Source organism: Crinia signifera, chromosome 4 (genome assembly GCF_055691185.1).
Source record: "Crinia signifera chromosome 4, ASM5569118v1, whole genome shotgun sequence".
NCBI lineage: Eukaryota > Metazoa > Chordata > Amphibia > Anura > Myobatrachidae > Crinia > Crinia signifera.
Window position 1 is genome coordinate 172,542,332 of NC_139220.1, and position 11,510 is coordinate 172,553,841.

An 11,510-nucleotide genomic window follows, 5' to 3' on the forward strand; every position below is an offset into this window, starting at 1 on the left:
GGTGTGTTTCTGTATGGTTAGGGTTATAGGCTGTGGGGTGTGTGTGTATGGTTAGGGTTATAGGCTCCGGGGTGTGTGTGTGTGTATGGTTAGGGTTATAGGCTCCGGTGTGTGTGTGTGTGTGTATGGTTAGGGTTATAGGCTCCGGTGTGTGTGTGTGTGTGTGTGTATGGTTAGGGTTATAGGCTCCGGGGTGTGTGTGTATGGTAAGGGTTATAGGCTCAGGGGTGTGTGTGTATGGTTAGGGTTATAGGCTCCGGGGTGTGTGTGTATGGTTAGGGTTATAGGCTCCGGTGGGTGTGTGTGTGTATGGTTAGGGTTATAGGCTCCGGGGTGTGTGTGTGTATGGTTAGGGTTATAGGCTCCGGGGTGTGTGTATGTATGGTTAGGGTTATAGGCTCCGGGGTGTGTGTGTGTGTATGGTTAGGGTTATAGGCTCCGGGGTATGTGTGTGTATGGTTAGGGTTATAGGCTCCGGGGTGTGTGTGTGTGTGTGTATGGTTAGGGTTATAGGCTCCTGGGTGTGTGTGTATGGTTAGGGTTATAGGCTCCGGGGTGTGTGTGGGTGTATGGTTAGGGTTATAGGCTCCGGGGTGTGTGTGTGTATGGTTAGGGTTATAGGCTCCGGAGTGTGTGTGTGTATGGTTAGGGTTATATGTTCCGGGATGTGTGTGTGGTTAGGGTTATAGGCTCCGGGATGTGTGTGTGTGTGTATGGTTAGGGTTATAGGCTCCGAGATGTGTGTATGTGTGTGTATGGTTAGAGTTATAGGCTCCGGGATGTGTGTATGGTTAGGGTTATAGGCTGCAGGGTGTGTGTGTATTGTTAGGGTTATAGGCTGCGGGATGTGTATGGTTAGGGTTATAGGCTGCGGGGGGGGGGGGTGTGTGTATGGTTAGGGTTATAGGCTGCGGTGTGTGTGTGTATGGTTAGGGTTATAGGCTGCGGGGTGTGTGTGCATGGTTAGGGTTATAGGCTGCGATGTGTGTGTATGGTTAGGGTTATAGGCTCCGGGGTGTGTGTGTGTATGGTTAGGGTTATAGGCTCCGGAGTGTGTGTGTGTATGGTTAGGGTTATATGTTCCGGGATGTGTGTGTGGTTAGGGTTATAGGCTCCGGGATGTGTGTGTGTGTATGGTTAGGGTTATAGGCTCCGGGATGTGTGTATGTGTGTGTATGGTTAGGGTTATAGGCTCCGGGATGTGTGTATGGTTAGGGTTATAGGCTGCAGGGTGTGTGTGTATTGTTAGGGTTATAGGCTGCGGGATGTGTATGGTTAGGGTTATAGGCTGCGGGGGGTGTGTGTATGGTTAGGGTTATAGGCTGCGGTGTGTGTGTGTATGGTTAGGGTTATAGGCTGCGGGGTGTGTGTGCATGGTTAGGGTTATAGGCTGCGATGTGTGTGTATGGTTAGGGTTATAGGCTGCGGGGTGTGTGTGTATGGTTAAGGTTATAGGCTCCGGGGTGTGTGTGTGTGTGTGTGTGTGTGTATGGTTAGGGTTATAGGCTCCGGGGTGTGTGTGTGTATGGTTAGGGTTATAGGCTCCGGGGTGTGTGTGTGTGTGTGTGTGTGTGTGTATGGTTAGGGTTATAGGCTCCTGGGTGTGTGTGTATGGTTAGGGTTATAGGCTCCGGGGTGTGTGTGGGTGTATGGTTAGGGTTATAGGCTCCGGGGTGTGTGTGTGTATGGTTAGGGTTATAGGCTCCGGAGTGTGTGTGTGTATGGTTAGGGTTATATGTTCCGGGATGTGTGTGTGGTTAGGGTTATAGGCTCCGGGATGTGTGTGTGTGTATGGTTAGGGTTATAGGCTCCGGGATGTGTGTATGTGTGTGTATGGTTAGGGTTATAGGCTCCGGGATGTGTGTATGGTTAGGGTTATAGGCTGCAGGGTGTGTGTGTATTGTTAGGGTTATAGGCTGCGGGATGTGTATGGTTAGGGTTATAGGCTGCGGGGGGTGTGTGTATGGTTAGGGTTATAGGCTGCGGTGTGTGTGTGTGTATGGTTAGGGTTATAGGCTGCGGGGTGTGTGTGCATGGTTAGGGTTATAGGCTGCGGGGTGTGTGTGCATGGTTAGGGTTATAGGCTGCGATGTGTGTGTATGGTTAGGGTTATAGGCTGCGGGGTGTGTGTGTATGGTTAAGGTTATAGGCTCCGGGGTGTGTGTGTGTGTGTGTGTATGGTTAGGGTTATAGGCTCCGGGGTGTGTGTGTGTGTGTGTATGGTAAGGGTTATAGGCTCAGGGGTGTGTGTGTATGGTTAGGGTTATAGGCTCTGGGGTGTGTGTGTATGGTTAGGGTTATAGGCTCCGGGGTGTGTGTGTATGGTTAGGGTTATAGGCTCCGGGGTGTGTGTGTGTGTGTGTGTGTGTGTGGTTAGGGTTATAGGCTCCGGGATGTGTGTGTGTGTGTATGGTTAGGGTTATAGGCTGCGGGGTGTGTGTGTATTGTTAGGGTTATAGGCTGCGGGGTGTATGTGCATGGTTAGGGTTATAGGCTGCGATGTGTCTGTATGGTTAGGGTTATAGGCTGCGGGGTGTGTGTGTGTAGTTAGGGTTATAGGCTGCGGGGTGTTTGTGTATGATTAGGGTTATAGGCTGCGATGTGTCTGTATGGTTAGAGTTATAGGCTGTGGGGTGTGTGTGTGTATGGTTAGGGTTATAGGCTCCGTGGTGTGTGTGTGTGTGTGTGTATGGTTAGGGTTATAGGCTCCGGGGTGTGTGTGTGTGTGTGTATGGTTAGGGTTATAGGCTCCGGGATGTGTGTGTGTGTGTGTGGTTAGGGTTATAGGCTCCGGGATGTGTGTATATGTGTGTGTGGTTAGGGTTATAGGCTCCGGGATGTGCGTGTGTGTGTGTGTGTGTGTGTGTGTGGTTAGGGTTATAGGCTCCGGGATGTGTGTATGTGTGTGTATGGTTAGGGTTATAGGCTCCGGGATGTGTGTGTGTGTGTATGGTTAGGGTTATAGGCTCCGGGATGTGTGTCTGTGTGTGTATGGTTAGGGTTATAGGCTGCGGGGTGTGTGTGTGTGTGGTTAGGGTTATAGGCTCCGGGATGTGCGTGTGTGTGTGGTTAGGGTTATAGGCTTCGGGATGTGTGTATGTGTGTATGTGGTTAGGGTTATAGGCTGCGGGGTGTGTGTGTGTATGGTTAGGGTTATATGATGCGCGGTGTGTGTGTGTGTGTGTATGGTTAGGGTTATAGGCTGCGGGGTGTGTGTGTGTGTGTTTGGTTAGGGTTATAGGCTCCGGGGTGTGTGTGTGTTTGGTTAGGGTTATAGGCTCTGGGATGTGTGTATGTGTGTGTATGGTTAGGGTTATAGGCTCCGGGATGTGTGTATGTGTGTGTATGGTTAAAGTTATAGGCTCCGGGATGTGTGTATGTGTGTGTATGGTTAGGGTTATAGGCTCCGGGATGTGTGTGTATGGTTAGGGTTATAGGCTCCGGGATGTGTGTGTGTGTGGTTAGGGTTATAGGCTCCGGGATGTGTGTATGTGTGTGTATCGTTAGGGTTATAGGCTCCGGGATGTGTGTATATGGTTAGGTTTATAGGCTGCGGGGTGTGGGTGTGTGGTTAGGGTTATAGGCTCCGGCTTGTGTGTGTGTGTGTGTGTGTGGTTAGGGTTATAGGCTCCAGGATGTGTGTATGTGTGTATATGGTTAGGGTTATAGGCTGTGGGGTGTGTGTGTGTGGTTAGGGTTATAGGCTGCGGGGTGTGTGTATGGTTAGGGTTATAGGCTCCGGGGTGTGTGTGTGTGTGTGTGTATGGTTAGAGGCTCCGGGATGTGTGTGTGTGTATGGTTAGGGTTATAGGCTGCGGGGTGTGTGTGTTTGTGTATGGTAAGGGTTATAGGCTGCGGGGTGTGTGTATGGTTAGGGTTATAGGCTCCGGGATGTGTGTATGTGTGTGTATGGTTAGGGTTATAGGCTGCGGGGTGTGTGTGTGTGGTTAGGGTTATAGGCTCCGGTGTGTGTGTGTGTGTGTATGGTTAGGGTTATAGGCTCCGGGGTGTGTGTGTGTATGGTTAGGGTTATAGGCTCCGGGGTGTGTCTGTGTATGGTTAGGGTTAGGGTTATAGGCTGCGGTGTGTGTGTATGGTTAGGGTTATAGGCTGTGGGGTGTGTGTGTGGTTAGGGTTATAGGCTCCGGGATGTGTGTCTGTGTGGTTAGGGTTATAGGCTCCGGGATGTGTGTATGTGTGTATGTGGTTAGGGTTATAGGCTGCGGGGTGTGTGTGTATGGTTAGGGTTATATGATGCGCGGTGTGTGTGTGTGTGTATGGTTAGGGTTATAGGCTGCGGGGTGTGTGTGTGTGTGTTTGGTTAGGGTTATAGGCTCCGGGGTGTGTGTGTGTTTGGTTAGGGTTATAGGCTCCGGGATGTGTGTATGTGTGTGTATGGTTAGGGTTATAGGCTCCGGGATGTGTGTATGTGTGTGTATGGTTAAAGTTATAGGCTCCGGGATGTGTGTATGTGTGTGTATGGTTAGGGTTATAGGCTCCGGGATGTGTGTGTATGGTTAGGGTTATAGGCTCCGGGATGTGTGTGTGTGTGGTTAGGGTTATAGGCTCCGGGATGTGTGTATGTGTGTGTATCGTTAGGGTTATAGGCTCCGGGATGTGTGTATATGGTTAGGGTTATAGGCTGCGGGGTGTGTGTGTGTGGTTAGGGTTATAGGCTCCGGCTTGTGTGTGTGTGTGTGTGGTTAGGGTTATAGGCTCCAGGATGTGTGTATGTGTGTATATGGTTAGGGTTATAGGCTGTGGGGTGTGTGTGTGTGGTTAGGGTTATAGGCTGCGGGGTGTGTGTATGGTTAGGGTTATAGGCTCCGGGGTGTGTGTGTGTGTGTATGGTTAGAGGCTCCGGGATGTGTGTGTGTGTGTTTGGTTAGGGTTATAGGCTGCGGGGTGTGTGTGTTTGTGTATGGTAAGGGTTATAGGCTGCGGGGTGTGTGTATGGTTAGGGTTATAGGCTCCGGGATGTGTGTATGTGTGTGTATGGTTAGGGTTATAGGCTGCGGGGTGTGTGTGTGTGGTTAGGGTTATAGGCTCCGGTGTGTGTGTGTGTGTGTGTATGGTTAGGGTTATAGGCTCCGGGGTGTGTGTGTGTATGGTTAGGGTTATAGGCTCCGGGGTGTGTCTGTGTATGGTTAGGGTTAGGGTTATAGGCTGCGGTGTGTGTGTATGGTTAGGGTTATAGGCTGTGGGGTGTGTGTGTGGTTAGGGTTATAGGCTCCGGGATGTGTGTGTGTGTGGTTAGGGTTATAGGCTCCGGGATGTGTGTATGTGTGTGTATGGTTAGGGTTATAAGCTGCGGTGTGTGTGTGTATGGTTAGGGTTATAGGCTGCGGTGTGTGTGTATGGTTAGGGTTATAGGCTGTGGGGTGTGTGTGTGTGTGTGGTTAGGGTTATAGGCTCCGGGATGTGCGTGTGTGTGTGTGGTTAGGGTTATCGGCTCCGGGATGTGTGTATGTGTGTGTATGGTTAGGGTTAGAGGCTGTGGTGTGTGTGTGTGTATGATTATTGTTATATTCTGTGGGGTGTGTGTATGATTAGTGTTATATGCTATGGGGTGTGTGTATTGTTAGGGTTATAGGCTGCGTGGTGTGTGTATGGTTAGTGTTATAGGCTGCGTGATTAGTGTTATAGGCTAAACCTAGGCTAGATTATGCTGCGGAGGGGAGTGTATGTTAGGTTTAGGCTGTGGCGATGGGTGGGGTTAGGGCTGCAGGTGGGAGGAGAATGGTTGGGATGTGGGGGGGGGGGTATATAGATAAGGTTAGTCTATGGAGGTATGTATAGCTAGAGTTAGGCTGCAGGGGACAGGGATGTATAGTTAAAGTTAGGATGTGGAGAGCGGGATGTACAGTATAGTTAGTGTTAGACTGCAGGGAGCGGGATGTATAGTTAGTGTAAGGCTGGTGGGGAGTGGGATGTATAGTGAGTGTTAGGCTGGTGGGGAGTGGGATGTATAGTGAGTGTAAGGCTGGTGGGGGGCAGGATGTAGAGTGAGTGTTAGGCTGGTGGGGGGCAGGATGTATAGTTAGTGTTAGGCTGGTGGGGGGTGGGATGTATAGTGAGTGTTAGTCTGGTGGGGGGCGGGATGTATAGTGAGTGTTAGGCTGGTGGGGGGCGGGATGTATAGTGAGTGTTAGGCTGGTGGGGGGCGGGACGTATAGTTAGTGTTAGGCTGGTGGGGGGCGGGACGTATAGTTAGTGTTAGGCTGGTGGGGAGTGGGATGTATAGTGAGTGTTAGGCTGGTGGGGAGTGGGATGTATAGTGAGTTTCAGACTGCAGGGAGTGGGGTGTATAGTTAGTGTTAGGCTGGTAAGGGGTGGGATGTATAGTTAGTGTTAGGCTGGTAAGGGGTGGGATGTATAGTTAGTGTTAGGCTGGTGGGGAGCGGGATGTATAGTGAGTGTTAGTCTGGTGGGGGGCGGGATGTATAGTGAGTGTTAGTCTGGTGGGGGGCGGGATGTATAGTGAGTGTTAGGCTGGTGGGGGGCGGGATGTATAGTGAGTGTTAGGCTGGTGGGGGGCTTGATGTATAGTTAGTGTTAGGCTGGTGGGGAGTGGGATGTATAGTGAGTGAGGCTGGTGGGGAGTGGGATGTATAGTGAGTATTAGACTGCAGGGAGTGGGGTGTATAGTTAGTGTTAGGCTGGTGGGGGGTGGGATGTATAGTTAGTGTTAGGCTAGTGGGGAGCGGGATGTATAGTGAGTATTAGACTGCAGGGAGTGGGATGTATAGTGAGTGTTAGGCTGGTGGGGAGCGGGATGTATAGTTAGTGTTAGGCTGGTGGGGAGTGGGATGTATAGTGAGTGTTAGGCTGGTGGGGAGCGGGATGTATAGTGAGTGTTAGGCTGGTGGGGAGTGGGATGTATAGTTAGTGTTAGACTGCAGGGAGCGGGATGTATAGTTAGTGTTAGACTGGTGGGGAGTGGGATGTATAGTTAGTGTTAGGCTAGTGGGGAGCGGGATGTATAGTTAGTGTTAGGCTGGTGGGGGGTGGGATGTATAGTTAGTTTAAGGTGCCCACAGACGCATCGATCCCGGCGTGCGTTCTGTGCTTAACTAGCACACATCGCATCGCATCGTATGCCTTGTGCATGCGATGTGCATGCGATGCGATAAAAAGCTAGTACAAAAAGTATGTGCAGCACATACTTTTTGTACTGTACGATGAGGTGCCGCGGGACCGCGCACCCCATCGCATAGCATCGCCGGAATCGGTGCGTGTGTGGGCACAATTAGACTGCAGGGAGCGGGATGTATAGTTAGTGTTAGGCTGGTGGGGGGGGGGGGGGGTGGGATGTATAGTTAGTGTTAGGCTGGTGGGGAGCGGGATGTATAGTTAGTGTTAGGCTGGTGGGGGGTGGGATGTATAGTTATAGTTACGTGGGGGAGGGGGGTATACAGTTAGAGTTAGGCTGGGGGGATAGTGTCAGCATACCTTCCAACTGGCCCACAGTGTCCCGTGGTGGTGGGGGCAGTTGGGAGACAGCCGGGCGCGCAAGGTGTCCCTCTTAATAGCAGGTTTGGGGAGGTAGGGAGGTGTGGTGTTAGGCTGCAGGGTGTATGTAGTAGCTACTAACCTGGCCCACTGTGCTTCAAAGGAGGCTGCTTTTGGGGGACACTCTGGATGATTCACCTCTCTGCAACTCTTCATTCATCCTGTCCGGACCTCTGGTTCCAGGTTCCCTGCAGCCTTCTTCTCCCTCCTCTGCTTTTCAGTGCACTCTCCTGAGCTTCCTAACCTTCTGCTGCTGGCACCGCGCGGTTCTCCTCTTCTGCTCCCTCCAGCAGCCAGCACTGGGACTGGAACGGCACAGAGCAGGCTAACACGTGTCCTGTGAAGGAGAAGAGACAATGAAGATATGCCACCTCTGTGCTAGGTATGCCCCCACAGTGCTAGGTATGCCCCACAGTGCCACACATATGCCCAGACAGTGCCAGATATGCCGTAAACAGTGCCAGATATGCCCCCAGTGCCAGCCATATGCCCCCACAGTGCCAGACAGTACCAGATATGCACCCAGTGCCAGATATGCCCTCAGTGTGCGATATGCCCCCCACAGTGCCATGCCCCCCACAGTGCCAGATATGCCACCCACAGTGCCAGATATGCCCCCCCCCCCCCCCACAGTTCCAGATATGCCCTCGACAGTGCTAGGTATGCCCCCCACAGTGCCATGCCCGCCACAGTGCCAGATATGCCCCCCACAGTGCCAGACAGTATCAGATATGCACCCAGTGCCAGATATGCCCTCGGCAGTGTCAAGTTTGCCCCCAGTGTGCGATATGCCCCCCACAGTTTGCGATATGCTCCCCAGAGTGCCAGATATGCCCCCCCAGAGTGCCAGATATGCCCCCCCACAGTGCCAGATATGCCCCCCCCCCACAGTGCCAGACAGCATCAGATATGCACCCAGTGCCAGATATGCCCTCGACAGTGCTAGGTTTGCCCCCAGTGTGCGATATGCCCCCCAGTGCCTGATATGCCCCCCCCCCCACAGTGCCAGAAATGCCCCCCCCCCCCCCACAGTGCCAGATATGACTCCCGTGTGCGACATGCCCCCCCACAGTGCCAGATAGGCCCCCCAGTGCCAGATATGCCCCCCCTCCCACAGTGCCAGATATGCCATTTACAGTGCCAGCTATGCCCCCCACAGTGCCAGCTATGCCCCCCCCCACAGTGCCAGATATGTTCTATTGGTGTAGGTTGGGTATACTTACATTAGACTGCTGTTGGAATAGAAGAGGCTCTGACCCGACCACTCACTGGAGGCTACAAGGTGCAGTTGCCAGGGGCTTTCAGGGCTGCACTGTCCGGGGCTTTCAGGGCTGCACTTCATGCTGCGGGCGACAGAGCTCCCCAGAGTCAGGCTGTGGGGTTGGGGGTATATATTTAGGCTGTAGGGGTGCGGGATTATAGTTAGGCTGCAGGGGAGGTGTAGAGTTAGGGTTGGGCTACAAGGCAGTGTATAGTTAGTTAGGCTGTGGGGGATGTATAGTTAGTTAGGATGTGGGGGTGGGGGCTGTATAAATAGTTAGACTGTGGGGATGGGGGTTTATAGTTAGGCTACAGGGGGTGTATAGTTAGTTAGGCTGTGGGGGTGCAGGGTGTTAGGCTGCGGGGGTGGTGGGGTGTATAGTTAGGGATGCGCTACAGGGGGTGTATAGTTAGTTAGGCTGTGAGGATGCAGGGTGTATAGTTAGTTAGGCTGTGAGGATGCAGGGTGTATAGTTAGGCTGCAGGGGTGGTGGGGGTGTATAGTTAGGCTGCGGGGGTGGTGGGGGTGTATAGTTAGGCTGCGGGGGTGGTGGGGGTGTATAGTTAGGGATGCGCTACAGGGGGTGTATAGTTAGTTAGGCTGTGGGGATGCAGGGTGTATAGTTAGGCTGCGGGGGTGTATAGTTAGGCTGCGGGGGTGGTGGGGGTGTATAGTTAGGGATGCACTACAGGGGGTGTATAGTTAGTTAGGCTGTGGGGATGCAGGTTGTATAGTTAGTTAGGCTGCAGGGGTGGAGGGGGTGTATAGTTAGGCTGTGGGGATGCAGGGTGTATAGTTAGTTAGGCTGTGGGAATGCAGGGTGTATAGTTAGGCTGCGGGGGTGGTGGGGGTGTATAGTTAGGGATGCACTACAGGGGGTGTATAGTTAGTTAGGCTGTGGGGATGCAGGGTGTATAGTTAGGCTGCGGGAGTGGTGGGGGTGTATAGTTAGGCTGCGTGGGTGGTGGGGGTGTATAGTTAGGCTGCGGGGGTGGTAGGGTGTATAGTTAGGGATGCACTACAGGGGGTGTATAGTTAGTTAGGCTGTGGGGATGCAGGGTGTATAGTTAGGCTGCGGGAGTGGTGGGGGTGTATAGTTAGGCTGCGTGGGTGGTGGGGGTGTATAGTTAGGCTGCGGGGGTGGTAGGGTGTATAGTTAGGGATGCACTACAGGGGGTGTATAGTTAGTTAGGCTGTGGGGATGTAGTGTGTATAGTTAGTTAGGCTGCAGGGGTGGAGGGGGTGTATAGTTATGCTGCGGGAGTGGTGGGTGTGAATAGTTAGGCTGCGGGAGTGGTGGGGTGTATAGTTAGGCTGCGGGAGTGGTGGGGGTGTATAGTTAGGCTGCGGGGGTGGTGGGGGTGTATAGTTAGGCTGCGGGAGTGGTGGGGGTGTATAGTTAGGCTGCGGGGGTGGTAAGGGTGTATAGTTAGGCTGCGGGGGTGGTGGGGGTGTATAGTTAGGGATGCACTACAGGGGGTGCATAGTTAGTTAGGCTGCGGGGATGGTGGGGGTGCATAGTTAGGCTGCGGGGGTGGTGGGGGTGTATAGTTAGGGATGCGCTACAGGGGGTGTATAGTTAATTAGGCTGTGAGGATGCAGGGTGTATAGTTAGTTAGGCTGCGGGAGTGGTGGGGGTGTATAGTTAGGCTGCGGGGGTGGTGGGGGTGTATAGTTAGGGATGCGCTACATGGGGTGTATAGTTAATTAGGCTGTGGGGATGCAGGGTGTATAGTTAGGCTGCGGGGGTGGTGGGGGTGTATAGTTAGGGATGCACTACAGGGGGTGCATAGTTAGTTAGGCTGCGGGGATGGTGGGGGTGTATAGTTAGGCTGCGGGGAGAGAGAGAGAGAGAGAGAGAGAGAGAGAGAGAGAGAGAGAGAGAATGAGAATGTACCTTGCTTCAGCTGCAGATACCGGGTGTTCAGCTCTGGCAGCACAAACATCCCCAATGTCACACAGATCACAGGGCTGCCTCTCATCCCAGCCTCACTCGATCCACAGGCGCTGCAGGCACAGTTAAGGAGGCTCTTCCTGCGCGACGCAAAATACACTAATAAATAGTGTCACAAGAACATCACGCCGCTGCCCGTATGCCGCCTGTGTCTCCCGCTGTTCTGCTGCGCCCCCGCCTATTAGCGTGGTGCTTAGTGCTGGGGACAGCAGCACGACACCTCTCCAGGGCATGTACAGCGGCCGTAGCCCGGCTCAGGCTGATAGGATGATGCCTGCTGGGGACGGGGGTAGCTGCCGGGGGACTAGTGGAAGCTGCCGGAGGAGGACTTACCCGGCGCTATGGGGTGCAGGCTCCGGGACCAGGCGACTACAGAGACAGTGCCGGCTCAGGGGATGGAAATAGCGCATCTTACCGCTGGTTGCTACATGGGGATGGGGAAGCTGGCGGGGACGGCCACCGCACGGAGGATGCTGGTAGGAGTGTAGCTCTGCTCAGAGAGCGTGGGTGATGTGTCCTGCAGCGGCTGGAAATAGCGCGGCTTACTGCTGGATGCTGGTGGGGACGGCCACCGCACGGAGGATACTGCAAGGGGTCTAGCTCTGCTCAGAGAGCGTGGGTGAAGTGGCCTGCAGCCACTGGAAATAGCGGGGCTTACCACTGGTTGCAGCATGGGGATGGGGAAGCTGGCGGGGACGTCCATTGCACTGTTTGCGAGCAGGAGTCGGCCATGTTTGTGCACCCAACTGAAGCCACTGTACACCTCCTGTAGGCGGCTATGTA

At 53.3% G+C, this 11,510-nt stretch overlaps 1 long non-coding RNA gene across 1 annotated transcript; it reads right to left on the reverse strand.

The window, feature by feature from the left end:
* Window positions 1-7,408: 7,408 nt before the first annotated feature.
* Window positions 7,409-11,100, reverse strand: LOC146072465 (uncharacterized). The gene is made up of 3 exons (XR_014473139.1): window positions 10,671-11,100; window positions 8,736-8,855; window positions 7,409-7,849 (listed from the first exon to the last, which is right to left on the reverse strand). It is a non-coding gene; the product is annotated as an uncharacterized LOC146072465 (long non-coding RNA).
* Window positions 11,101-11,510: the final 410 nt, after the last annotated feature.